Source organism: Manis pentadactyla, chromosome 8 (assembly GCF_030020395.1).
Source record: "Manis pentadactyla isolate mManPen7 chromosome 8, mManPen7.hap1, whole genome shotgun sequence".
In the NCBI taxonomy this organism is placed as follows: Eukaryota; Metazoa; Chordata; class Mammalia; order Pholidota; family Manidae; genus Manis; species Manis pentadactyla.
The window spans coordinates 110,560,499-110,586,952 of record NC_080026.1 but is presented as its reverse complement, the minus strand read 5'-3'; the positions used below and the strand labels follow the sequence as shown (position 1 = coordinate 110,586,952).

At 48.1% G+C, this 26,454-nt stretch overlaps 1 pseudogene; it reads right to left on the bottom strand.

Moving 5' to 3' along the window:
• Window positions 1-6,314: 6,314 nt before the first annotated feature.
• On the bottom strand, window positions 6,315-11,993 carry LOC118914812 (glutathione S-transferase omega-2-like; annotated as a pseudogene).
• Between the last annotated feature and the right edge of the window lie 14,461 nt (window positions 11,994-26,454).

Below are 26,454 nucleotides of genomic sequence, written 5' to 3'. Positions count from 1 at the left end.
AGAACGGGGGGGTGAGGTTCTAAGCCTCACCTCTGTTGATCCCCAATTTCTCATCTGATGGCCCCCCTGCGACTGTGCCTGTCTTAGGTTGTTCCTCCCTTGAGGAATCTTACCCGTCTCTGGCTAACCAGTCATCTTCCGGGGCCATACAGGGAAATGTGAAGTTGGTAAGTGAGAGAGAAGCCTTATTGTTTGAAAAAGTTAGCTTTTTACTTCTTTGCATATTTATGCCCTGTGGCTTCTATGCCCAGCATTTGTCTTGAGGTATCTTTACCACTTGGAAGAATTATGATACTCGGTAAATTTGATATGAGGCACGAATTCTATTTAAGGGTTGTAATTAGGAAGGAAGAAGAAAAGCTATAGAAGTAGCAGGCGGAAGAAAACATGGGAAGATTGATTATTTCTTTGATATATCTTCTTGTAGAGTAACTTCAGCATGTATAGGTTTTAAGCTACTACTTAAATTGCACACACACATTAACATAATAGGAGTATAGTTACATAACCAAAGCATATCTGTAATTACCAGCCATCTGCAGTGAAACCAAGAAAACCAGTTAGGCACCTTAGGCATTTGTGAAAACTTATCTATGATATGGTGGATATTGTCCAACTGAACTTGAACAGTCTGAGGGAAATCAGACAAATTAAAACAACCCATTCCTGGGGACTGTTCATATGCCATATGTTCTTTTAACAATAAATAGTTTGTAGTTGTAAGACTTTGGAGCGCTACAATTTGCACTTCTCCAAATTCTTGGTTGAGTTCCAACAGTATAGATACAGTCCAATTTTGTTGTTTTACTGTATGCACAGGCCAGCTTAGATATCTCCTTTCTCATTCCCATGGCAGGTCCAGGAACTGGTGGGATGAGTGCATCTACAGCTGTAGCAGTGCGTGGATCTTTGTTGGGGTTTTTTGATGATCATCTTCTGGCATGAGTCTTCCAGAGGGTGCAGATGTTGGAAGTTCTTTTTCATATTGTATCTTAGTTCATTTTCGGGGTAGCCCAATTAGGCTTTGATCCTCTGTATAAACACAAACAGACCCTTTGCCTACACTTTTATATGCCCTTTATACCCTTGTGTAGAACTCGTTGGAGGTTACCACACAGGAGCTGCCTTTTTTTTTTTTTTTTGCTATCACTAATCTACACTTACATGACGAATATTATGTTTACTAGGCTCTCCCCTATACCAGGTCTCCCCTATAAACCCCTTTACAGTCACTGTCCATCAGCATAGCAAAATGTTGTAGAATCACTACTTGTCTTCTCTGTGTTGTACAGCCCTCCCTTTTCTCCTACCCCCCATGCATGCTAGTCTTAATACCCCCCTACTTCTCCCCACCCTTATCCCTCCCTACCCACCCATCCTCCCCAGTCCCTTTCCCTTTGGTACCTGTTACTCCATTCGTGAGTTCTGTGATTCTGCTGCTGTTTTGTTCCTTCAGTTGTTCCTTTGTTCTTATATTCCACAGATAAGTGAAATCATTTGGTATTTCTCTTTCTCCGCTTGGCTTGTTTCACTGAGCATAATACCCTCCAGCTCCATCCATGTTGCTGCAAATGGTTGGATTTGCCCTTTTCTTATGGCTGAGTAGTATTCCATTGTGTATATGTACCACATCTTCTTTATCCATTCATCTATCAATGGACATTTAGGTTGCTTCCAATTCTTGGCTATTGTAAATAGTGCTGCGATAAACATAGGGGTGCACTGATCTTTCTCATACTTGATTGCTGCATTCTTAGGGTAAATTCCTAGGAGTGCAATTCCTGGGTCAAATGGTAGGTCTGTTTTGAGCATTTTGATGTACCTCCATACTGCTTTCCACAATGGTTGAACTAACTTACATTCCCACCAGCAGTGTAGGAGGGTTCCCCTTTCTCCACAGCCTCGCCAACATTTGTTGTTGTTTGTCTTTTGGATGGCAGCCATCCTTACTGGTGTGAGGTGATACCTCATTGTAGTTTTAATTTGCATTTCTCTGATAATTAGTGATGTGGAGCATCTTTTCATGTGTCTGTTGGCCATCTGTATTTCTGTTTTGGAGAACTGTCTGTTCAGTTCCTCTGCCCATTTTTTAATTGGGTTATTTGTTTTTTGTTTGTTGAGGCGTGTGACCTCTTTATATATTCTAGACGTCAAGCCTTTATCGGATGTGTCATTTTCAAATATATTCTCCCATACTGTAGGGTTCCTTTTTGTTCTGTTGATGGTGTCTTTTGCTGTACAGAACCTTTTCAGCTTAATACAGTCCCACTTACTCATTTTTGCTGTTGTTTTCCTTGCCCGGGGAGATATGTTCAAGAAGAGGTCACTCATGTTTATGTCTAAGAGGTTTTTGCCTATGTTTTCTTTTTTTTTTTTTTTTTTAATAATTATTTTTTATTGAAGGGTAGTTGACACACAGTATTACATTACATGAGTTTCAAGTGTACAACACAGTGGTAGAACATTTATATACATAATTCTAGGTTCCAGCTATCACCCTACCAGGCTGTTACAATATCTTGACTGTATTCCTTATGCTATACATTACATCCCGGTTACTAATTTATTTTACCATTGGAAGTCTGTCCTTTTTTTTTTTTTTTTTTTTTTTTTTTGTGAGGGCATCTCTCATATTTATTGATCAAATGGTTGTTCACGACAATAAAATTCTGTATAGGGGAGTCAATGCTCAATGCACAATCATTATTCCACCCCAAGCCTAGTTTTTGTCAGTCTCCAATCTTCTGAGGCATAACAAACAAGTTTTTACATGTAGAACAAATTCTTACATAATGAATAAGTTACATAGTGAACAGTACAAGGGCAGTCATCACAGAAACTTTCGGTTTTGCTCATGCATTATGAACTATAAACAGTCAGTTCAAATATGAATTCTGATTTGGTTCTTATACTTGATTTATATGTGGATACCACATTTCTCTCTTTATTATTATTATTTTTAATAAAATGCTGAAGTGGTAGGTAGATACAAGATAAAGGTAGAAAACATAGTTTAGTGTTGTAAGAGAGCACATGTAGATGATCAGGTGTGTGCCTGTAGACTATGTGTTAATCCAAGCTAGACAAGGGCAATAAAACATCCACGTATGCAGAAGATTTCTCTCAGAACGGGGGGGTGAGGTTCTAAGCCTCACCTCTGTTGATCCCCAATTTCTCATCTGATGGCCCCCCTGCGACTGTGCCTGTCTTAGGTTGTTCCTCCCTTGAGGAATCTTACCCGTCTCTGGCTAACCAGTCATCTTCCGGGGCCATACAGGGAAATGTGAAGTTGGTAAGTGAGAGAGAAGCCTTATTGTTTGAAAAAGTTAGCTTTTTACTTCTTTGCATATTTATGCCCTGTGGCTTCTATGCCCAGCATTTGTCTTGAGGTATCTTTACCACTTGGAAGAATTATGATACTCGGTAAATTTGATATGAGGCACGAATTCTATTTAAGGGTTGTAATTAGGAAGGAAGAAGAAAAGCTATAGAAGTAGCAGGCGGAAGAAAACATGGGAAGATTGATTATTTCTTTGATATATCTTCTTGTAGAGTAACTTCAGCATGTATAGGTTTTAAGCTACTACTTAAATTGCACACACACATTAACATAATAGGAGTATAGTTACATAACCAAAGCATATCTGTAATTACCAGCCATCTGCAGTGAAACCAAGAAAACCAGTTAGGCACCTTAGGCATTTGTGAAAACTTATCTATGATATGGTGGATATTGTCCAACTGAACTTGAACAGTCTGAGAGAAATCAGACAAATTAAAACAACCCATTCCTGGGGACTGTTCACATGCCATATGTTCTTTTAACAATAAATAGTTTGTAGTTGTAAGACTTTGGAGCGCTACAATTTGCACTTCTCCAAATTCTTGGTTGAGTTCCAACAGTATAGATCCAGTCAAATTTTGTTGTTTTACTGTATGCACAGGCCAGCTTAGATATCTCCTTCCTCATTCCCATGGCAGGTCCAGGAACTGGTGGGATGAGTGCATCTACAGCTGTAGCAGTGCGTGGATCTTTGTTGGGGTTTTTTGATGATCATCTTCTGGCATGAGTCTTCCAGAGGGTGCAGATGTTGGAAGTTCTTTTTCGTATCGTATCTTAGTTCATTTTCGGGGTAGCCCAATTAGGCTTTGATCCTCTGTATAAACACAAACAGACCCTTTGCCTACACTTTTATATGCCCTTTATACCCTTGTGTAGAACTCGTTGGAGGTTACCACACAGGAGCTGCCTTTTTTTTTTTTTTTTGCTATCACTAATCTACACTTACATGACGAATATTATGTTTACTAGGCTCTCCCCTATACCAGGTCTCCCCTATAAACCCCTTTACAGTCACTGTCCATCAGCATAGCAAAATGTTGTAGAATCACTACTTGCCTTCTCTGTGTTGTACAGCCCTTCCTTTTCTCCTACCCCCCCATGCATGTTAATCTTAATACCCCCCTACTTCTCCCCCGCTTATCCCTCCCTACCCACCCATCCTCCCCAGTCCCTTTCCCTTTGGTACCTGTTAGTCCATTCTTGAGTTCTGTGATTCTGCTGCTGTTTTCTTCCTACAGTTTTTCCTTTGTTCTTATATTCCACAGATAAGTGAAATCATTTGGTATTTCTCTTTCTCCGCTTGGCTTGTTTCACTGAGCATAATACCCTCCAGCTCCATCCATGTTGCTGCAAATGATTGGATTTGCCCTTTTCTTATAGCTGAGTAGTATTCCATTGTGTATATGTACCACATCTTCTTTATCCATTCATCTATTGATGGACATTTAGGTTGCTTCCAATTCTTGGCTATTGTAAATAGTGCTGCAATAAACATAGGGGTGCATCTGTCTTTCTCAAACTTGATTGCTGCATTCTTAGGGTAAATTCCTAGGAGTGGAATTCCTGGGTCAAATGGTAAGTCTGTTTTGAGCATTTTGATGTACCTCCATACTGCTTTCCACAATGGTTGAACTAACTTACATTCCCACCAGCAGTGTAGGAGGGTTCCCCTTTCTCCACAGCCTCGCCAACATTTGTTGTTGTTTGTCTTTTGGATGGCAGCCATCCTTACTGGTGTGAGGTGATACCTCATTGTAGTTTTAATTTGCATTTCTCTGATAATTAGCGATGTGGAGCATCTTTTCATGTGTCTGTTGGCCATCTGTATTTCTTTTTTGGAGAACTGTCTGTTCAGTTCCTCTGCCCATTTTTTAATTGGGTTATTTGTTTTTTGTTTGTTGAGGCGTGAGAGCTCCTTATATATTCTGGACGTCAAGCCTTTATCGGATGTGTCATTTTCAAATATATTCTCCCATACTGTAGGGATCCTTCTTGTTCTATTGATGGTGTCTTTTGCTGTACAGAAGCTTTTCAGCTTAATATAGTCCCACTTACTCATTTTTGCTGTTGTTTTCCTTGCCCGGGGAGATATGTTCAAGAAGAGGTCACTCATGTTTATGTCTAAGAGGTTTTCGCCTATGTTTTCTTCCAGGAGTTTAATGGTTTCATTGCTTACATTCAGGTCTTTGATCCATTTTGAGTTTACTTTTGTATATGGGGTTAGACAATGGTCCAGTTTCATTCTCCTACATGTAGCTGTCCAGTTTTGCCAGCACCATCTGTTGAAGAGACTGTCATTTCACCATTGTATGTCCATGGCTCCTTTATCAAATATTAATTGACCATATATGTCTGGGTTAATGTCTGGATTCTCTAGTCTGTTCCATTGGTCTGTGGCTCTGCTCTTGTGCCAGTACCAAATTGTCTTGATTACTATGGCTTTATAGTAGAGCTTGAAGTTGGGGAGTGAGATCCCCCCTACTTAATTCTTCTTTCTCAGGATTGCTTTGGCTATTTGGGGTCTTTGGTGTTTCCATATCCCTTCTTTCTTAATTATAGTACACTGATTTTCTTTAGGGTGTCCCAAGAAGAAAGAGTAATTTCCCCAGACTCTCCTGCAGATAGTTATGACCCCACAATTAAGTCCTGGCCAATGATATTTAAGTAGTCATTGAGTAGGACTTCTGGGAAAACCCTCTAAAGGGGCATGGCCTTTTGCCATTTTTTTCTTTTCTGTTCTCTTTTCTGCAACCTGAAACTTAGATGTGATGGCTGCAGCTCCAACAGCTGTCTTGTCACTGTGAGGACGAAAGCCTTGCACTAAAGATGACAGAGCAGCAAGAAAATTACTCAGTTCCTGGTAACTTCATGAAGAAGTCATCAAAATTCCCCTGAACTGTCCTACCTCTAGCTTTTTTTATGTGAGAGAATAAACCCTTATAACGTAAATTTACAGTAGTTAGGTCTCTTTTCCTAGCAGACAAACCTTGGCCCAATTGGCAGAAGCTACGGAAGCCATACAGACATACTTAGCAGATCTCTGTATGTGGTTAACAGATGTGGTGACTCCAGGAAAGGAAGAAATTCATCACATATCCTTCCCAACTCCTTGCCAGATTTTCAAGAATAATTCCAGAGCCAGTTAGCAGAAAGTAAACATTCACAAGTTAAAATTAGATGATTAGTAGCCAAACTTATCAAGTTTGGCAGAAAGAATAAGTCCGTGAAAGCAGTGGGTGTCTGGGGGAGCAGAATGGGGATGCTGCATCACTTCTTCCACTATATCTGATCAGGAGAGGGGCCCCTTTTTGTACCTCTTCAAGAGAGCTGAATTCCTGATGCAGGGCTGGCTTCAGATCAGCACACTGTCTCCCACATCTCAATGCTACCAGCCACTGCTTGGTCAAATGTGGGGCCTAATCAAAGGACAGAGGCTCTCAGTGGAGACGTCTGAGGGAACTCCACATTCCTGCTCCACCTAAAAGTGCAACCTAAACTGTGTCACCCTAACTTAACAGGCTGACACCCATACCCAGGCTCCTCAGCTGTCTCTGAGGGGCATCCCGGTGGTGCCAGGAATCCCCTTACCACAGCACCATGGTAAAACAAGGTCCTTTAAAAGGGGTTCTCCAGTTTTCTTACTTCATCAGCTACTTCTGTGCTGTACAATCTTAGGCGGGGCACTTAATCTATCTAAGCCTCAGTGTCCTCATCTGAAAAATGGATACGATCATAGCACTCACCCTAAAGGGCAGTAGTGAGGCTCACATGAGTTCACATTTATAAAGTAGTGAGGATAGTGCTTGGCACAATGTAAGTGCTCAATATATGTCAGCTATTAATATCACTGAGTTATTTTTATTTCTTTTGAAAGAAAACTATTTTTAAATTTCTCCATCATTTTTTCCCATTATCAACAGGGGTCACCTTGTCTTTCTTCTCCACATTTTCCAAGAGCTGACACTCTTGCTCTGTTTAAAGGGCAACCCCCTTCTGTGCATTACCTTCTTCACACCCCATTATTTTTTTACCTGAAACCTTAGATAGGTCCCTTAGATATATACAGGCACTACCAGTTTTCAGCCCGTCCAATGTTCCTTTCTCAAGCCACACAGTCATAACTACACCACAACCATACCTCTTGAGACTGCTAGTTGAAATGGAAGAGTGTCTATCAGTTAAGCCAGGTGATAGACCTACTATGATTCTATGCCACTTATCCTCCTAAGGCGCACATAGTATTAAAACAAAACAATTTCACCAATCGTTTAGCTTTAAAAATGGACTGAAATTTGGGAAAGACATCCAAATAGAGTGTAAGTTGTTTTAAACATTGGATATACTTTATAGAATAGCTCCAATAACATCTTCCGGCAAGCTCGCTTATAAGGCTCATGGGGCTACTGCTTCCTCCCGGGTAAGTGCCATCCAGGTAGTCACAAGCGACGACTGATTCATAGATCAGGTGACATTGGCTGTTCTCCAGGCCAGGAATTTGGCCAAAAGGGTGCTTTGTGTAGTACCATTCAGGCTTGTTTCTCAGGTTAATGTTGATAACTTCATGTCTTAGAAAACAGAGGGAAAATAAGACAGAACAAAAATGAGAGGCTTACCCAGGCAGAAGCAATCGATCTATAAAATTTAAATTTGCAGTAAGTTTTTTAACATCTAGGCTTTTTACAAAGAAAAATCCGCAGCCGTATCATTGTCTTCCTTCCTACAGTTGTGTGTGTTGAATGTTGCCTGTGCCTTGTCTCCTGTGCTCCTTGTGATTCCTGTCTCTGTGAGGTTGAATCTCCTGCCCCAAATCACCACTAGGAAGTAGCAGAGCCAAGAATGGGAGCCCAGTAGGTCTGGCACAGAGCTCACATGCTTTTAGAACTCAAAAGTACAACTCTGAGGTGAGGCTTAGAACCTCACCCCCCCTGTTTTGAGAGAAATCTTCTGCATCCGTGGATGTTTTGTTGCCTTTGTCTAGCTGGGATAAATACTTAGTCTATAGGCACACACCTGATCATCTACATTTGCCCTCTTACAGCACTATGTTTTCTACCTTTATCTTGCATCTACCTACCACTTCAGAATTTTATTTAAAAAAAAAAATAATAATAATAATAAGGGAGAAGTGGGGATTCACATATAAGTAAAGTATAAAAATCAAATGAATAATCATAATTGACCTGATTGTTGATAGTTCATGATGTGTGATCAAAACCGAAAGTTTCTGTGATGACTGTCCTTGCACTGTTCACCATGTAAGAACTTATTCACTATGTAAGAACTTGTTGACCATGTAAAAACTTGTTCGTTATGCTTCAGAAGATTGGAGACTATTGAGAATTAGGCTTGGGGTTGATTAATGATTGTGTATTGAGTCCCCTATACGGAATTTTATTGTTGTTAACAACCATTTGATCCATAAATATGAGAGATGCCCTCTCAAAAAAAAAAAAGTTCAACTCTGACTTTAACAAGTCACTGCAGCATATGGTTAAGTGTTAGCAGTTATGGGCATGAATTCTGGCATCAAACCGCCTGGGGTCTGGACAGTCTAGCTTGTGATCTTGGCTGAATTCCTTAACCTCCCTGTGCTCAGTGCCCTTAACTGTAAACTGGGGGTAATAGTTATATCCACCTCTTGGTATGTTGTGAAGATCAAATAAGTGAATACTTATAAAGTGCTTAGGACAGTGCCTAGTATATAAGTGTGCAATAACTGTTTAATTCTTCTTCTTAATTATTATTAGAGGTTCAAGCCTACAAAGTTTATTGAGGTGCTCACATATGTTTAAAAAAGGTTAAAGGAAATAAGTGTATATCCTTTGCTCAGGTAATTATCTTAAATTCTAAAGTGGTTCTCAACCAAGAGTGATCTTGTCCCATTCCCCAGGGACACATAACAATGTCTGGAGATACAATGTTTTTGGTTGTGATAACTGGAGGAAGAGGGGATTCAACTACCACCTACTGGGTAGACACCAGGGATACCGCTAAATATCCAGAAACACTCAGAACAACCTCCCCACCCCCCCAACACATAATAAAGAATTGTCTGGCCCAAATGCCAATAGTGAAAGCATTGAAAAACTCTGCCCTAAAGAAATACTTACATTAATTCCTAAGCTGCCAATTTGTCATTCTGGGTAAAACATCAAGCGATTGTTACTTCAAATAGAGAACATTAGGGTCAACTAGAATTGAGCCAGAGGGAAGAATCAGGGCATACATGCTATACACATCACACAACAGAATTACATAATTTTATTTAAAATGTCTCTGTATTTCTCTGACATGAATCTGAAACTCTGAAGTTATCCCCTGATGATGGACTCGCCGAGACAAGAGCCGAAAGTCTGGAGTAACATGTTCTCAACCCACTGGCTTTGAGGCCAGCGGCATTACACAGTCCCCATTCCAGGGAAGTTGCTCTACCTTCCAAATCCAGAACTCCCTGCAGGAGCTGGTCTTGCAAAATTCCTTCTGGAAGGATATATACCCATTTCTATGTCAGAACCTTCAAGGCACCTCTTGATAGTGAGGTAGGGCAGAGACATGGAACAAGCATCATGATTAACTTTCCTGCCTATGATGAAAATGCTCAGATATAAGTAGCATAGTAAGAACAGCAGGAACTCCATCTTAAGGCCAAGATTCCATTTCATTTTAAAAACCAGGGAGGTAGGAGGTAAGATTCCTAACATATTTTCTGGTAATCGGCCAATAACCTACCCTATCTTAAGGCAGGGCAAGCAGTCCTAAATGATATGTTCCCACTGCTTGAGGGGAACCACTATCTTGGAGAACATGATCGAGAAATTCCTTGTGTTAAGTTAAGCTGACAGAACATCTAGAGGACAGACTGGATAGTGACATGATGTCTCTCACCAGAGACAGACATCATGAGGCAACATATAAAGCCTAACCCACCCCCACTCCAGCCCTTTGCCCCATTTTTGAAAACCTTAAAAGACAGAATCCAAAGCCTTAACCGCACCTCCTCTCCGAGGTTGGCCATAATCCCCTTTCTTCAAGTGTGTCCTTTGCCCTAAATAAAGGCTTCTTGCTGCTCAACTTGCTGCATTTTGTTTCTGTGGTCTTCCAGTGGTAAATGTCTTTCTTGTATCACTACTTCATTTAATTTTCTAGACTTAAGCACTAGTCTTCTCTCTCTCCTACTTCAGACAAGTAGGGAAGGGCTGCTGAGATCTCTGATTTGGGCTTGCAAGTTCCCATCACCTGGGTGATCAGGACGGGACTGCAGCTGTACAATCACGCTCTTTAGCAGCCTGCCCCCAGATCTCCTTTCTTTGCCTTTGGGAAGTTCTCAGAAGATAATCTCACTCCATCCAGTGCTCTGCGGCTCCCCCATATCCTGGGGTGGTAGGAGCTTAGTTAACACGCGGTGCAGATTCAAGCAGACCCTGGTTTCAGGAGTGGGCAAGGGATCTGCCCTATGAGGAGCAGGAATGCAATGAGCTTCCCTTCCCTCCCTCTGCTCTTCCTTGCGCTCTGCTGCCAGCACAGCTGCTGTCATTTGCTGCTAACTCTCACTTTAATAATTCCTTCCTTACCGACACTCCTCTGGCCTGCTCGAGAAGTCTTAGTCAGAGCCAAGACCTCTCCCGGACCTGGGTTGAGGTTTCACCTAGTGCACAGGGAGCGACCTCCCCAGATGCAGCTACCTGACAGCAGCAGTCCCTTTTATTTCATTGTTTGAACTATTCATTAAAAAAATATTTTTAAGCACTTACTATGTGCCAGGCCCTCTTCTAGACCATGAGTAGAAGAGACAAAAGTCCTTAACCTCAAAACCTTAAAATTGTGGGTGGGGGTTGGTGAGGTGGGGGTGAGTGTAGAGGTGGGGCTGGGTGTGAGGAAAGTCATCAACAAATAAGAAAATGCTGGGATGGGGTGGGGAACCCGAACCCACTCACCAGCACCATCATTCAGTTTATGCTGAGTTGTCCTAAGAGTTTAATGCACAGACACAACTCTAAGAAAAAGCTCTCTATCCCGGGAAGGCCGCTAAAGAACACTTCGCTAACCATTTATTGGCTTTGCCTCAGAAGAAAGCAACAGAGAGCCCTTTGGAATCTGAGCAGGGTGCCCCTAATTTTAAACGGCCCCTGTGGGCCACTTGGCCCCCTGCTTCTCACCTGATGCCTTTGGCCCCGAGGACAAGGCGCGTCCTGTGCAGACCCTCGTGCCATAGCTGCGGATCAGGCCCTCTGGCACCGGCCCTGGGGGTATGCGTCCTGCGGGGGAGGGGAGAGGGAGGGATGTAGCCCGGTGGCTGGATAGGCTCACCCGCCTCCCGGGACCCCAAGCCGGCTGCGCGCGCTTCGCTTCCCGAGGCCCAGAGACATCACTTTCGTTTCGCAGGTGGCTTTTGCGCGGAGGAACCCATCAAGTTCCTCCCCGCCGTGATGGTAAGGGAGCCGAGGCCGGTCCACCCCATCCAGAGCCAGCATCCCCCAGCCTGGCAGTGCTCCCCACCCGCAGGCCGCTGTCCGCAGGCCTCACCTTTCCCCAGGGTCCTGCTCGCTTCCTCAGCCACGCCTCCTGGGCTCTCCGCAGCGCCCAGCGCCCAACGCCGCCGCGCCAGGGCCCAGAGACAGCTGCGCTCCAGCGCGCCCCTCCTGCCCCAAATTCAATTACTGAGCCACTGAGCTCTGGGGGGCAGAGGGGACGTGATCTGAGCCGAGAGCTAGGGTACCTTAACCAAGAGAGGCATCACCCCAGATTATTCGAAAGCCTAAAGATTAGGAAGAGGGGGCAAGAAAACCCCTTCTTTAGTAGAGCATTCGGCGGGGGTCACCTCCACATCAATCCGTTAAGAATGGGCACTTAAAGTCCAGCACGTATTTCAAGGGGGTTTAATGAGAATTGACCAGGGTAATGCTAATATGTTCTTTCCCATTCTAAGCCCTCCCTCCTGTATTTCTAAGACATTAACACACGTCTGTAAAATGAGAAAAATTTCGTTTTGTTTTTGCTTTTCTTAATAAGGCCACACTTCTACATGATACAGCAGTTAAGAAAAACTTGTCGTGTTGACCTCTTGCCCTGTCCTGACAGTGACTGCCTCACTTGCCTCACCCTAGTTCTGGCTCTGAAAAATTGGTGATGAAACAAGATACTTAGATGCAAAGACAAATTTGTGAGCTCTCTCCAACCCCCAGCATAAATTGCAGAGAAAACCCTTTCAGTTTCTAAGGTCACATTGCCAAGGCCTAGCAATACAGGAGCTGCTTGGGTAGCATTTCCATCTACGTGAGATAGAGGAGATGGCTGGCCTTTGCTGTGACCCTGATCGGGTGAGGTCCTGAAATTTAGCAGGTGGAAAGATAATTTCAATTTTTTCAGGATTGAGGTGAAAGAGGAACTGCTTGTAAATAAATGGATTTTGTAGGATTTGACAGGTAAAGAAGGAAAGAAAAGTATATGTCTCACTCACACTGACTGATATCCATGGATTACCTTATTTGATTCCCAAACTACTCACTTAGGCAGCTAGTATGATTACTGGTTTCCAAAATAGAAAACAACCTTAGAAAAACGAAATTATTTGCCCAGTGACCAGCTACTAGGGATGAAGAACCTAAAAAGTCTACAGCCTGACTCGTCTTAGCTGCTAAAGCTGATAACAATGTGGAGAAGAAAGGATATAAGTCCCCAAAAAGATATATAACACATAATGGCTGCTCAACAGAAGTTAGCTGAATCTAAATATATTCATTAAAATGCCCACTCAGAGAAACTTTACCTCCAGTAATTTCAGGATAGTTTGGACTTGGGCTACTGAGTCACCTCAACAAGTTCCCAGAAGTGGTTTATTGAAAACAGAATGCTAGTTTATTAATTTGCAAGACAACAGTGGTCAATGAAGGATCTATATTCTCTACTGAATTGGACCCCCAACTTCCCCATCAGTGCCACTGCTCCCTCCTCTAAAGCTTGGGGAAAGGGCAAGGCACTGGGGACCCAGACTGCCCCAGATGGTGAGAAGGAAGGAGTTATCGGTTCTCTTGCGCTTGGTTTGTTCAGAGTGGAGGACAAAGCTGCTTGTCCTGACTTTTTGGCCAACTCTTGGAAAGGGAAAGTCAGGTTTGATGCATGTACTGCACAGGCAGCCAGAGGGGCAGAGAGGTGGGAAGGTTTTCTAGAAGAGGAAGAAGGGTCATTTTAGAGTGCCCAGGAGGTCTGCAGGATCCTCCTCAGTGGTTTGGAGGTCTGTGAATTTTTCCTGTTGAATGTGCATCCCCCCTCCATCTGTGTGGCCTACTCTGTGACATCAGTGGAATGCAAGTACCTCACAGGTGACATCACTGTTGCCAAGGCAACCCCTTCACCTCAAGGTAGACAGAGAGGAACAAGAAGCACCCTTCACCTCAAGGTAGACAGGGAGGAACAAGAAGCACCCCAACTGTAAGACGCCTATTGAAGGGAAGGTGCACAGGAGGAGTACCACAGGTGTGTCTGGCAGAGAGTGGGCAAGGGAAAGAGGGTATATGGAGGGTCTTCAGGCCTTGGGGTCGGCCGCAGGGAATACAGTACAGTGCAGTGCAGACAGCTGCAGTCTTGTTTAGTTCTCTGAGCTGCGAACTGGAACAAAGCACAGCTCCTTCCAGGGCCTCTGGCAGCTTCCATGGCTCTGAGCCTCCTATCTACAGCCTGAATGTGACGGGAGTAGGCGAAGAGCAGTCTGGAGCAGTGACGGGGAGATTAGAAAATGGGCTTTCCCTTTTTCACCCTCACCCCCAAAGGAAAGTGAGACAAGGATGCTCATGTCCTTACTGGATGGGTGGGGAGGTTCAGGGGGTCAAAGAGAGCCTTCATTCTGTAATGAAGCAAGTATTTATTGTGCACCTATGATGTGCAAGGTGCTGTGCTAGCGATCTGGTGGCCTCATGGAGTTTTGAATGCACACCAAGAGAAGAAATGCCTGGACTCCACTGCCCCAAGAGTAGGCGCCAACTGGAAATGGAAGCAGGGTCTCACACCAGCTCTAGCAGGCTCCTAGACATCTAGGTGGTTTAAATTAAACCTGCAGGATCCCTTCCTCCCAGGTAGTTCATGCAGTAATTCGGAGGTGTTTGAGATATACTCGAGGTCTGGGGAGGGGTGGTATAGAGGACAACCAAGGGTGTCAACTGTGTCCTACCAAAGACGAGAATCCCCCAGTCTGAGTGTCAGAGGTGAGCGGACAACGGGCAGCCATCACTCCCGCCATGTGCCCTCCTGCTGGACTCAGTCTGTGATATCAGGAGGTGGAGCTCAGATTCCCTTCTGTTTACTGGGTTTAGTAACAGCCAGTATCTGATAATATTCAGACTACTTTGAGACACTCAGGTGGAAGTCTCTAGAGAAAACACGAAGCCCATAATTCTCAAATGTCTCACTTCCCAACCCAAAACACAGTGGGAGGAGGGCTCAGCTTTGAAGCTCTCCTGGGCTGCTCCTGCTTTCTTCCAGGTCATTTCCCTGCACCAGACACAAGACAGTCTCCTACCAGCCGCCTCAAACCAAAGGGAAGGTGTCATCATTTTGGCCCTGCTTGTTGGTGCAAAACCACATGCTCCTAACAAACTGTTCTCCTGGGAACCTGCTTCAGTAGGCTTCTTACTAGCAGTTAGGGGACCTGCCTGAAGTTCATGAAAAGGTCCTTTGCTGAGATTTGTTCCAGGGTCACCGAGGAGGCAGGACTGCATGTGTGTGCTGGAAAGGGAGAGAGTGGGGATGCCTTGGCCCCACCACTGTGTGCCACCCCAGAATGCTCCCAGGGCATCCATACCATATCCTCCCTGATGCCTCACCCCAAAATGCACCAGCCAGTATCAGAAGACCCCTCACTTCCTTTCTCTAATCCACTGCATAGAAGGCTGCCCCGTCCTGTCGGCTAAAAAGCCATCTCAGATATCCCAGGTCGTACTCCCAGAACCTCTGGGCAGAAGGAGCCTCAAATTCAAACCTCATTTCCCTGCTTCATGCCCATATTTCTCCTAAATTGGCACCCACCTTTCCCTAAGCAATACCAGGAAAGTCCATAGACACACGTCTGATGTTTCACAGATACCAGGTCACTGAGAGCAGCATTATGGCAAGACCAAAGGCTTGAAAGTTGGACAGTCCTGGGTTCAAATCCTGGCTCTGTGATGTTGAGTAAGTGGCCTCAACTGCTCTGTGACTCAGTTTCCTTATCTGTAAAATGAGGACAGTGCCTCTTTCAGAGGTTTACTTTGAGGATGATACATGTAAAGCATTTTTCACAGTGCTTAAATATCAATAAATGAGGTGCATTGTTTGCTATTTACTAAACCTTCCCATGGGGTGCTGGGGCCATGCAACTTGTCTGGTTTTCTACAGAAAGAGAGAATTGCTCATCACTCTACCAATTGCTTCTCTGCTGCTTCTCTTAGTTTGCCCTGTAATCCTCCATTTATCTTCAGATTGTGTAAGACTCTCAAGCAAGAAGGTAGGTGTCAAGAGGAGAGGCGTGGGGGTCAGATAAACTTCTGTCAGGGTTCATTCCCAGGTCATTTAGTTGGTAGCATTGCTAGTAAGTCAGCCTGCAGAGAGATGAAGCCCCTCCAGACCTAAAGTGGCCAAGGGCTGTGTCTGGGAGGGTTTTTGCTCACATTTCCCAAGGCACTCAACCACTGTAAGCACTTTGTCTGACTTCAGCATGCCTCCCAGGAAAAAAAAACGCTTAGAAGTTACATAATCTAAGAATTCCATTCCATTTCCATTTCAAATTCCTGCTCCTGGGAGTAAAAGCAATGAGGTGAGGTTCTTTTCCCAGTCCTGACTCCATCCATTCATTCATTCAGCAAGTATTATTGGAGCACCTGCATCTTTAATGCCAGGCATCAGAGATGAACACTGGTTCCTCCTTCTAGGTGCTCAGAAATTGTGAAGCTGTCAGTGTGGATGCGGCCAGATGGGAGGGAGGGAACTGTGAGCGTCCCAGGTGCCATGTTTCCTGCTTCCCTCTGTGGCAGCCTCTGGAGCCTTTAGGAGGAAATGGGCAGGTGGAGGAGGCAATTTAGCAACAGCCCAGAGCTTCTGAACTTGGGCAGGGATGTTGGTCACCTCTTCTTCCCAGAGGAGTCCCTGTGATGCTCCCAAGCAGGATTTAACAAATCAAAAAAGAGACCTGGCCTTGTCACTAATACCAATGCTGGTCACATCCTGTGCAGAGCACGGCCATGCAACTACCATGCCATCAAGTAGGTACTGTTGTCACAAGTGGGACAGTCAGGACTCAGACTCAGGCCTTCTGATTGCAGAGTTTGGCCCATTCCTTCCCTGCTGTATGCTAAGCCTCTGCAAAGTGTTAAGCTCTTCTGAGTGGAAGACCTTTGGGCTGTTTCCTTCTGGGAGGCTTTGGAGCAGGAGTTATATCCTGCAACTTGGAACTTGGTGGCAGGCATGGCTGCTTGCTGCCCAGCCTCACTCACGTGTACCTGTAGTTTAGGGACACCTCCTGTGTGCCGGGTGCAGCCTCGGCAGAGCACAGGCATCACTCCACCCCGTGGCTGGAAAACCTTGTGATTGTAGGTTGTTATTTTGTGCAGTCACAGGAAGTGTGACTGCATTCGTGAATGATCCTGGGGGTAATTTTGCTGACTGTTCCTGGCCTTGTGTCTAGGTGCTCTGCTTTCCAGGAGAAAGAGAACTGGTTTGCTCTGACCAATGGGGCCCTGGTGTGGGACTGCAGGCTGACGCCCGGCTCTGTTGTGCGGCCCAAGCAGCCCAGAGCACAAGCAGAGAAGCCAGCCACAAACCCTGACGTTTCTTACAGCTGGGTTGGCCTCCCTCTTAACTTTGTGTCTCTTGCTGTCTGCCTTTATTAAGATGAAAGGGTTTTTAGATCTTTGCAGGCATAGAACGTGAGTACGTGAGTGTGTGTGTGTGTGTGTGTGTGTGTGTGTGTGAGGCCCAGAGGGCTTCCCTTCCTCCCCACCCCTCTCCCCCTCTCCCCAGCCCAGCTGGGGCCCAGGCTTTGTGTCAGGTACCGCCCAAGCCTCAGGGGACCACAGTGGGAGAGAGCCTAGGATTGCACTGTTTAGGGGCTAGCATCCCTCTAAGCCAGGATGTGAGTAAGAGGCAGGGGGTGGGAAGTGGGGTGGCAGTGGGGTGGGGAGGGCTGGTGGGGAAACTGGCCTTTTGCTGTGGCTGTGGAAAAGCCCTGGGGGCCGTCCTCCCTGTGCCTGAGAGGCCAGGTTGACTTTCTGAGCTGGTCTCTTTGTTCCCTTCTAGGGGGTCACAAGGAAGGTGGTGCCAGCAGTCTGTTTAATTCCTTCCATCCCCAGCTCATCTGTGAGAGGGGAAGTGGGTGGCCAAGGGAGCGCTTTGTCTCCACTTTGTTTCCCTTTGTATTTACTCCCTGGTTCCTACTCCAGTCCGTCTACATGAAGCCCCTTTTTGCTGTTGTCTGGAGCCTGCTTTCCTCCTGCCCTCCGCTCCCCACAGTGAAAGTGTGGCTGTTCTTGGCATTCGCTACTCTGCGTGGAGGCAGGGGTCAGAGAACACAGTGGTGGGGCAAGAATGGGGACAAGTTTGGGGAGTCCTGGTACCCCTGCCCCAAGGTGGATGTTAATGTTCCCTCCTTGCCGGTGCTCTGAGGGTGAGATGGAGCCTGGTGCTGCTGGAAATTACAAGAAATACTAGCTCAAGCCAAGCCAACATCAGACTGCACGTGAGGGCTGCTTCGCTGTGGGAAATGGTTAGGCTGCATTTGTATCATTAACATGCTCCCGTGATTTCATGTCTAGAAACCCAAGGTGGGAATCTCTCAGGGTCATGGGAGGCCCCCTGGTGCACACTCGCTGCAGGAAACACATCCTTCCTGAGAACGAAGGGCGTTTGTAAAGGCCTTCTTTTGAGAACCAGTCTCCAGAGTGCAGGATGTAAGCGCTGGTGGGGTCTCACTGCAATGAGCAGGCAGCCCTGCTTTTGGTCTCCATCAGCCGCTTTGGGGATGTCCTGACAGACAAGCCTGCCCTGGCCCTGGAGGAGCTCACCACCCAGGAAGGCAGTGGGGTGAGAGCAGACCCCGGCATCTCACTATGATGAAGGGGCAGGACGGGTGACCGGGGGCCTGTGGGTCTGGAAGGGCTTCGAGAAGTGCGTGTGGCTCCTCGGCTCTCTGCCTACTGGTGAGACCTCCAGCTTCTGCTCGGCCTCAATGCCTTGGGCTGCTGCGCATGTGCGGCAGCTAAGGATGGGGAGGTGGGTAAGCCTTTGTAGGGTGCAGGCTGTGTCTGGACACACATCTGCACAAGGCCCCAGATGCTGCGCTCAGAGGGACTTATGAATATGCCATCTCCCTCCCTTTGTTCTTCTGCCCCTTTCAAGAAAGAAGCATTTGTCTCAGGAGTTGGGGGTTGGGGAAGGGTCGGGAAGGCTCTTGTGCTCCCTGTGAGGACCCCTGGGTGTAGGGTGTTGGCTTCAGAGATGTGAGGTGTGACATGGTACAGGGAATGGTGGGGGAGTATATGAGGGCTTCAGGGATCACTCGATAATCTGAAGTGGCCAGGCAGGTGGGAAGGGAACTGAGGAGTTCCCTGTGGCTTGCTGGGGCCAGGCCTTGAACATCAGGCTTAAAGCTCTGACCTATGTTCCTTGGAAACAGAAACCCACTGAAATGGGGAAGGGAGACCTCCAGGGCCGAGGAGGCTACCTGCGGTGGCCGGGAATTATGAGTGCTCAGAGGAGCTGATTCCAAAGGCTCACACCACTGCCAGTAGGATGGGGAGCCCGGTCAGTATGGAACCCCCAGGCTGCAGAGACTGCCAATGCCAGGAGGAAACAGGACAGTCAGTGGGGAAGCTGGGTGACAGGAGGTTGCATCTCACTCTCAGACTGCATTAGTGTGCCAGGGCTGCCAGAACACAACGGAAATGTCTCCCCGCAAAGTTCTGGAGGCCAGAAGCCTGAATTCAAGGTACCCACAGGGCCATACTCGCTCCTAAGGCTCTACAGGAGAATACTTCTTTTCCTTGTCCAGCTTCCTGGGGCTCCAGCCATCCCTGGGCTGTGGCAGTATCGCTCCAGCCTCTGCTTGCGACTTCTCTCGCCTTCTCCTCTTTGCCATTTTTTCCTTTTCTGTCTCTTTATAAGGATACTTACTTGGATTAAGGGCCCACTGGGTAATGCCAGCTGAGCTCATCTCAAGGTCCTCAATTTAATTACATCTGTAAAGATGCTTCCTTCCAAATAAGGTCACATTCACAGGGCCTGGGTATTAGCACATGGACTTACCCATGCAGTGACGGTTGATTTGAGGTGCCCAGGGAGAATAATGAGAGAAAAGGGGATGTAGGCCTGGACTCAGGGCTTTCAGGGGAGCCCTTCCTTGTCTCTGTGAGCTCAGGCCTCCTTGTCGTCCCTTAGCCTCTGCAACACCAGGCCTCAGTATGTCTGTCTCTCTGTCCCAAGACACTGATTTCCCTCGACGCCCTGCAGCTCAGGGCCTCTGCAGTGGGGAAGTCAGGCAGCATGGACAGAAGGACGCTGTGTCCCTCCTGGGATACTGATGGCTTCCCTGCCTTCTCCATCCCTCGCTTGTCAAGGGACATGCATGAGCTGCTGATGGAGGAGCTGGGACAGGAAGGATGTAGGCTCTCCCACCCCTGCTGGTAGAGTCCTGGCCTCTGTCCTTCGTGCATCTGGGCTGGCCAGCCGCATGACCCCACTCCAGAGGACAGGGTTGGCATTCTGGTGACATTTTGGAAACTCCGTCTTCCAAGAGTGAGTCTGGAGAAATTTAATGCCTTCAGGGGTGTGACCGGATGTGCTCTGTGAATCTGGCAGGTGTGGCCATGTGACAGCAGAGCTGCAGGACCTCACCTTAGTGAGGAGGTCACTCCTCTCACAGTGTGCACTTTTCCACAGGCTCCACCTTGGCCGGGCGTGGGGCAGGGGTCTCCTCTCTGCACGCTCTCTGTCTGCCTTCCTCCCACTCTCACCAGGGCCCAGGTCTCTGCTCAGTCAGTCTGGGGTCTCCCCAGGGTTAGGGAGGGGCAGTGGGGTCTGGTTCCCCAATCCCTGGGACCTTAGACTGTAATACCGAGTACTCCCTGGTGCTGTAATACCCATTAGACTACAAGGTCTCTTAGTCCCCAGAGAGGCCACAGGGAGGGCTTTCATGTAGCCCCTAGCACAGGTCTGGCACATGGGCCTCATAATGCTGGTAATGATCATTCTGAGGGTGGCTACTGGGACCAACTGGGAGACACTGGAGCAGAGTCAGGACTGGGTCTGGGGAGAAGGGTCAGGCCAGAGTGGGGGTGTTTCAGAGGTGGATGCAACAGGAATAGCAAGTAGTGGTATCACTGAGGGGGACCAGTGAGGAGGGTCCAGGGTCAAGGGCAGCCTTGAGGAATGCTTGGAGGAGTGGGGAGGGAGAGCAGACATGGGGATGGGGCCGTAGACCAGGCCTGCAGGCTGTAGGTGGCACACTGACATATTTTATTTGGCTCATATGATTTTTAAAGAATTTTTGCAATAGCAGTGACATTGTAAAATTGGGGGATTTTGATAATCTAGATTTCTGGCTTCTCATAGAAAAAAAGATAATGCTATTCTTGGTGCACAGAACATGTGATGTGGTGGCTCTGCCCCTTTGATAAAGCATGTGTGACCCAGCTGACCCCATCCCTACCAGTTGGATCTCCAGCACCTGCAGCCTTGCCCGTTTTCTGCAGGGGTGCTCCCCTCCCTGGCATTTGGCATTACAACCCCTGCCCCCAGGAGACGTGACTTGAAAGGCGGTATGGAAGGGAGCCCAGTGGCTTTGAGGACTGTAGTTCTGAGGAAGGTGAGCCTGGCTGGAGGCCAAGACAGAGGTTCTGCCCAGTGGGTGCGGTTTGGAAGGTGACTGGGCATGGGGAGGGGCGGCTGCAGAGATGCTAAGGGAGGAGGGGCTGGGGGCCTGGAACCACACCTCCTACCCACTTTCTCAATTTGTTGTTGTTCCTCTTCCTTCCTCTTTCCTCTCTTCCTTTTTTGCCTGCCCCTCCCTCTCCTACCCAGATCTGAGGCCTGCCATAGTCCCCTGACCCCTCCCTCTCCCTGTTTGGGGTGCAGATAAGGAGACCTCAGCCAGAGACGCCCAGTGGTAGCACTATGGCCTTGCCCTTGCTGGGGCGTAGGCCGGCTCTGCAGGGCCCTTCTCCATCCCAGAAGGGCGGGAGCTAATCATGTCGAGTGGTAATGTGTTCAGAGCTGCCCTTACTGAACCATCTGAGCTGAGTCTGCCTGTCCCTGGCCCTGAGTTAGGTGAAGAGGAAGGCGTTTGTGGAGACATCACTCCCACAGCTGGCCATCTCCTCCCAAGTGGGTGCTAAGTCAACTCCTGCTGACTTATGGGCTCCTGCAGCATGCCAGCCCCAAGCCTGGTGCCCTGGAGGAGGCAGGAAGATGTTCAGCCTCTGTAGCTCCCTGGAACCGGAACTGCGAAGGCAGGGACTGGTGGGTGACCTGACACAGTAAAGAGCAGGAAGGTGGCCTGGGCTGCAGGAGTGCCGACAAGGGGCGGGCTCCCCAGAGGAGGGGCCTTGGAGCCGGACCTGAATGACGATGGGTGGGAAAGCTGGTTCGACTCCAGGATGGGCCGCGGTCTCCACTACCAAGAAGCGTGTAATCGGGGATGAGGCAAGATAGGCCAGACCATGGGAGAAGGGCCTCACCGGGGCTTCAGACGGACTGTTCATGGGGCCCAAACTCCAACACCAAGATTCAGGGTCAGACTCGTACTCTGCATTCTTATAGTCCTGCTTCTCCAAGGCTAGAAAGCTTGGAGGACAGCAAACCTGAATGGTTTTGCTGGACACTCCTGGCAGTGGTGCCTGGGAGGTGCCACCAGGCAGGAAGAGTTGGCAGGGCTCACTCATCCCCTGGCAGAGCAGAGGGAGGGGAACCCACTCACTGCAGACAGGGAGTTTGAGAAGCCACCCAGGGGACTTCCTTATCAGTCTCCTTGCAAGGTAGGGATATTGCAAATACCAAACTGATGTTCTGAAAATTAAATGGCAAAACACACACAGAGAACTTAGCTTCATAAATGTAAATGCCACTACTGATGAAAATGGCTTACCTTCCCCTACTCCTCTCCGTCTGGGTGGGAGTCCCTGAGGGGGTCCATAGGTCATGTCCCGGCCTCCAGGATCGCTTCCACCCACCCTCCCAGTCAAGCGTGTCTTCTCTTTAGGTCTGCTTCCTCATCTGTAAACAACGGGGCTTAGATTAGTACAGCTCTAAACTCCGACTTTCTAAAATGTCTGGTTTTATTTCCCCCAAACAACTATACCACGTTAGCTTGGACTGTGAAACTCCAGCTCAAGGCCAGGTGCACAGTCGGGGTTCATGATGGTGCCTGCCATCGAAGTCGAACAGTCTGAAGGGGAGGCGTGGAGCTGAATATATGTACAACTCACTCTGAGAGGATGCCCCATGTTGGGCGCCAGATGTAACGTGCTGCTCATCCTCTTTGGGTGAAATGAGAGAACAAAAAACACAGACAACACAGACAGACAGACAATGGCTGCAGCCCCGATGTGGCACAGCACCTTTATTTTTATACTGCCTTTCTCGGACCTCAGCCAAGTGCTATACTCATCTTTCCCATCTCAGTGGGGGCAGGCCAGAGCACCTTGTTGATTTTCTTAGAAGCTGCCTGGTAAGCAGTGGCGGTGTTTTCACACATACTCAAGGTCTCCCTATTTTCAGAGTGAGGAGTCTTGGCTCGTCTTCGAGGACAAGATATGTTTTTGTGGGCAGATAACTTTCAAGGACTGCACCAGTTGTTCTCAAGCTTGTGCTTTCCCATGCTGCATTCAGACATGGGGGAAGGTGCTTTCCCATTCTGCCTACAAACATGTGAGAAGACAAAGGCCGTCCCCAACAGGTTCAGCCCAAACTTATCAATGGTTTGGTCTCCCTTGGCCCCTTCTTTCTCAGAGGGCCCAGAACCTAAGCAGTGGGAAAGGGACACAGTAACCCCATGGGGCCAGAACTACAAGTGCCACCATCCCACCTCCTTTTTCCCATTTCATAAGGAAACACATCAGCTGCTCCTTTTAACTCTGAAGATGACACCAGGGCCCGGGCTGCTTTTTGCTGTTGTAATGAGCAGAGCTAATGGCATCCGACAGGCTGGGCGTGGGACAAACCTTCAGCAAGCTCCAGAATCTGGGCTGCAGCGACACTGTGGGAAACCCACCTCCTCCTCCCTGGAAGCCTGCCTGGCTTGGGCAGGGGTGGATCGCAGACTTCAGTGAGCATTAAAACCACCTGGTGGGCTCATTAAACACACAGGTGTTGGGCCACAGCCCTGGAGTTTCTGACGATCAGGTCTGAGATTGCATGTGAAAATTTGCATGTCTAGCAAGTTCCCAAGATGCTGGTACTGTTGAGCTGGGGGCCACATTTGAGAACTGCTGTCCCAGGGGGCCTATGGGGCTGCTGAGAAATGGGTCCTGGGTGCCCCTGCTGCGGAGGCCACCGAGCCAGCCGTGGGTGGGGGCAGGTGGATGATAGAGCTGAAGGGGGGTGGATGAACACTTTGTGGGGCTGGACACAGGCTCGCAGTGCTCCCGGTTTGCTGTGGGAATTCTGTCTGAAAGGAGGTAGACATGGAACCAAGGCTTGCACACCCAGATCTTGCACAGGGATGGTCTATAGACGAGGGTTCCCCAAAGAACAGAAAAGAAACTCTTCCTCTGCATTTTCATGGCCTGTTGCCTCCCCACGGGGGCTATGGTGTTTTTCCTGCTGAGAATCAGCTGCACTCATCTCTGGGCCCTGCAGCACCAGCACAGTGGAAAGAACCTGGGCTTGGCAGGTGGAAGCAGACACAACAGAATGACTCTCAGCCCAGCTGTGCCTTTTCTGGTTGTGTGACTGGAAAATTACTTGGTCTTTTGGGCATCTGTGAAACTGGGATAACACCCACTGCTGAGGTTACAGGGTCACATACCCAGCACATCCTTGTGAAGGCTTGATAAACAGAAGCGTGCTGCTGTTAGACAACTCTCAGTGACATTCACTGAATAAGGCTCTGGTGGTAGTGTCGAGGGGCTCTGGGGTCCCCAAGGATGACAGACCCCAAGGATGGGAGATTTAGATTTTTGCTCCAGGACCTGGGACTTCTGGCCAGGCACAGAGTAAGGGTCTGAACAGCCATTGGTCTGGGCTGACCACCTGCATCCCTCTGCCCAGTGCAAACAGAGGCTACCCTCTTACCCAGTGTCTGCTGCCCCAAGACCCTGGCCCTTTGCCAGGCTAAGTTTAGCTGTGGCCTACATGGACCCCCCTATGCTCTGTGGGCAGGGCAGGGGTGGAGAGTAACTAAGCAGATTTCCTGTGGGCTTCCTGGCAAGCAGACAGACAAAAGCCCTGGGAGTGACCCAGGTTTATTTTCAAAGTCAAACCCAACTGGACGTCTCAGATCACATGTGTGGAGCAGCCTTGTTAGAGATGAGAGCTTGAACCAAGGCAGAGGTAGACGTCCTTCCAGCTGGGGAAGAGGGTGTGCATGCGTGTCCACAGTTTTGTGGGAGGCTCCCAGCTACCTGCCCTGTCCCTGTGGTCTCCGCAAGTCAAACCACATGGATTCTGTTCCCTCGTTCTTCTGCGCTCCCTGGCCCCCAGGACAGTGTCCATGTGACTTAGTCTGGGGAGGGGAAATAGGGGAGGATTCAAACTCAGCACCATCTGGTAAGCAGTGAGCAGCCACCCCTGTTCTGCATACGCTAAGGTGCCATGAGCAAGCCAGCCAGCGAGTGCAAAGTTAAAAGGAGCAAAATGGCAGCTGGGATCCCATCTGACCCCGGGGAGGGAGCCGATGATTTAGAAGTTGAGGATGGAGTCAGAGGGAACTGCACCTCCAGGAGTATCCAGAGCTCTGAAGGCTTCCCCAGCTGTGGGCGGGTAGGGTTGGTGGAGTGACGTGTCAAGGGGCAGCACCCTGGAAGGGGCACCGTGTGCTTTCAGAAGCACTTCTGAGCGTGTGCTCCTCCATGCCCCAAGGACTTGGGCAGGGCTGGCGTGCTTGGAGCGTGAGAAAACAGAGACCCGTGTGGGCTGAAGGTGAGTGAGCTGGTTTTGTAGGGTGCCTGCCGGGGCTGAGCTCTGGGCTCAGCACCTGACGGGTTACCCCCTAAGCCAGCCTTCCTGTGAAGGAGGGCCTGCTGTTAGCTCCCTCTCACAGGGAAAGTGCTGGAGCCCTGGGGAAGCTAAGTGACTCACCCACAGCCTAGGCCTCTTCCACTATGTGGCCTCGTTTCCCTCAGGCCCCCATCATCTTGTCTGTAACCCTACTATTGTCAGTGTTTCTGGAGCTTCCTGCATCTTTCCAGAGTACTTCGTAGGGCCATCTGTGTGGCGGTCACCAACCCCTGAAGGCAACTTCATCTGCGTATTCCCATCCCATCACAGCTATCCTTTTATGAGAAAGTATACCCAAGGGGCAAGCATTTTGCTAAGGGCTTTATATGCATTACCTCATTCAAGCTTTACCACAGCAGGTGTTTTATTCCCATTTTACAGATGAAAAGACTGAGGTGCTGGGCAGTGGAGTGGTTTCTCCAAGGTCACATCTCTATTAGGTACACGTGCTAGGTTCCAACCCAGTTTCTCTCCCCTCCAGAGTCCTCTTAGCCCCTTGCACACACAGTCGATTGCTGCATGTGGTTTGGAGACTGAAGTCTTGAGCCTTGCCTGCCCCAGTACAAGGAGGCCTTTATAGCCCTTCATCCACCAGCACAGGTGGCCCTAGGGAGGCTGTCAGAGAGGAGAGGGACTCCCCAGGCATAGGGATTGGCCATAGCACCTTACCCCGGTCGGTGTCATCCTACCTGGAGTTAACATGGCAACTGACCTCCTGGCTGGGAGTTCCTAAGGGCTATTATGTGACTTGTCAGGACCTGCTGTGCCTGAAGGTGGCTGCATTTGGTACAGGGGCTCCAAAAGGCCTCAAAATCCGCAAGTTATCTCCAGACTGGCTGCTGACTGGTATTCTAGAATGAGTGTGCCACACCTGTGTCTTAACGTTCTGGTCCACGCTGATGAGCCGGCCTTGGCGGTTTGCCGCGGACCACCCTGGC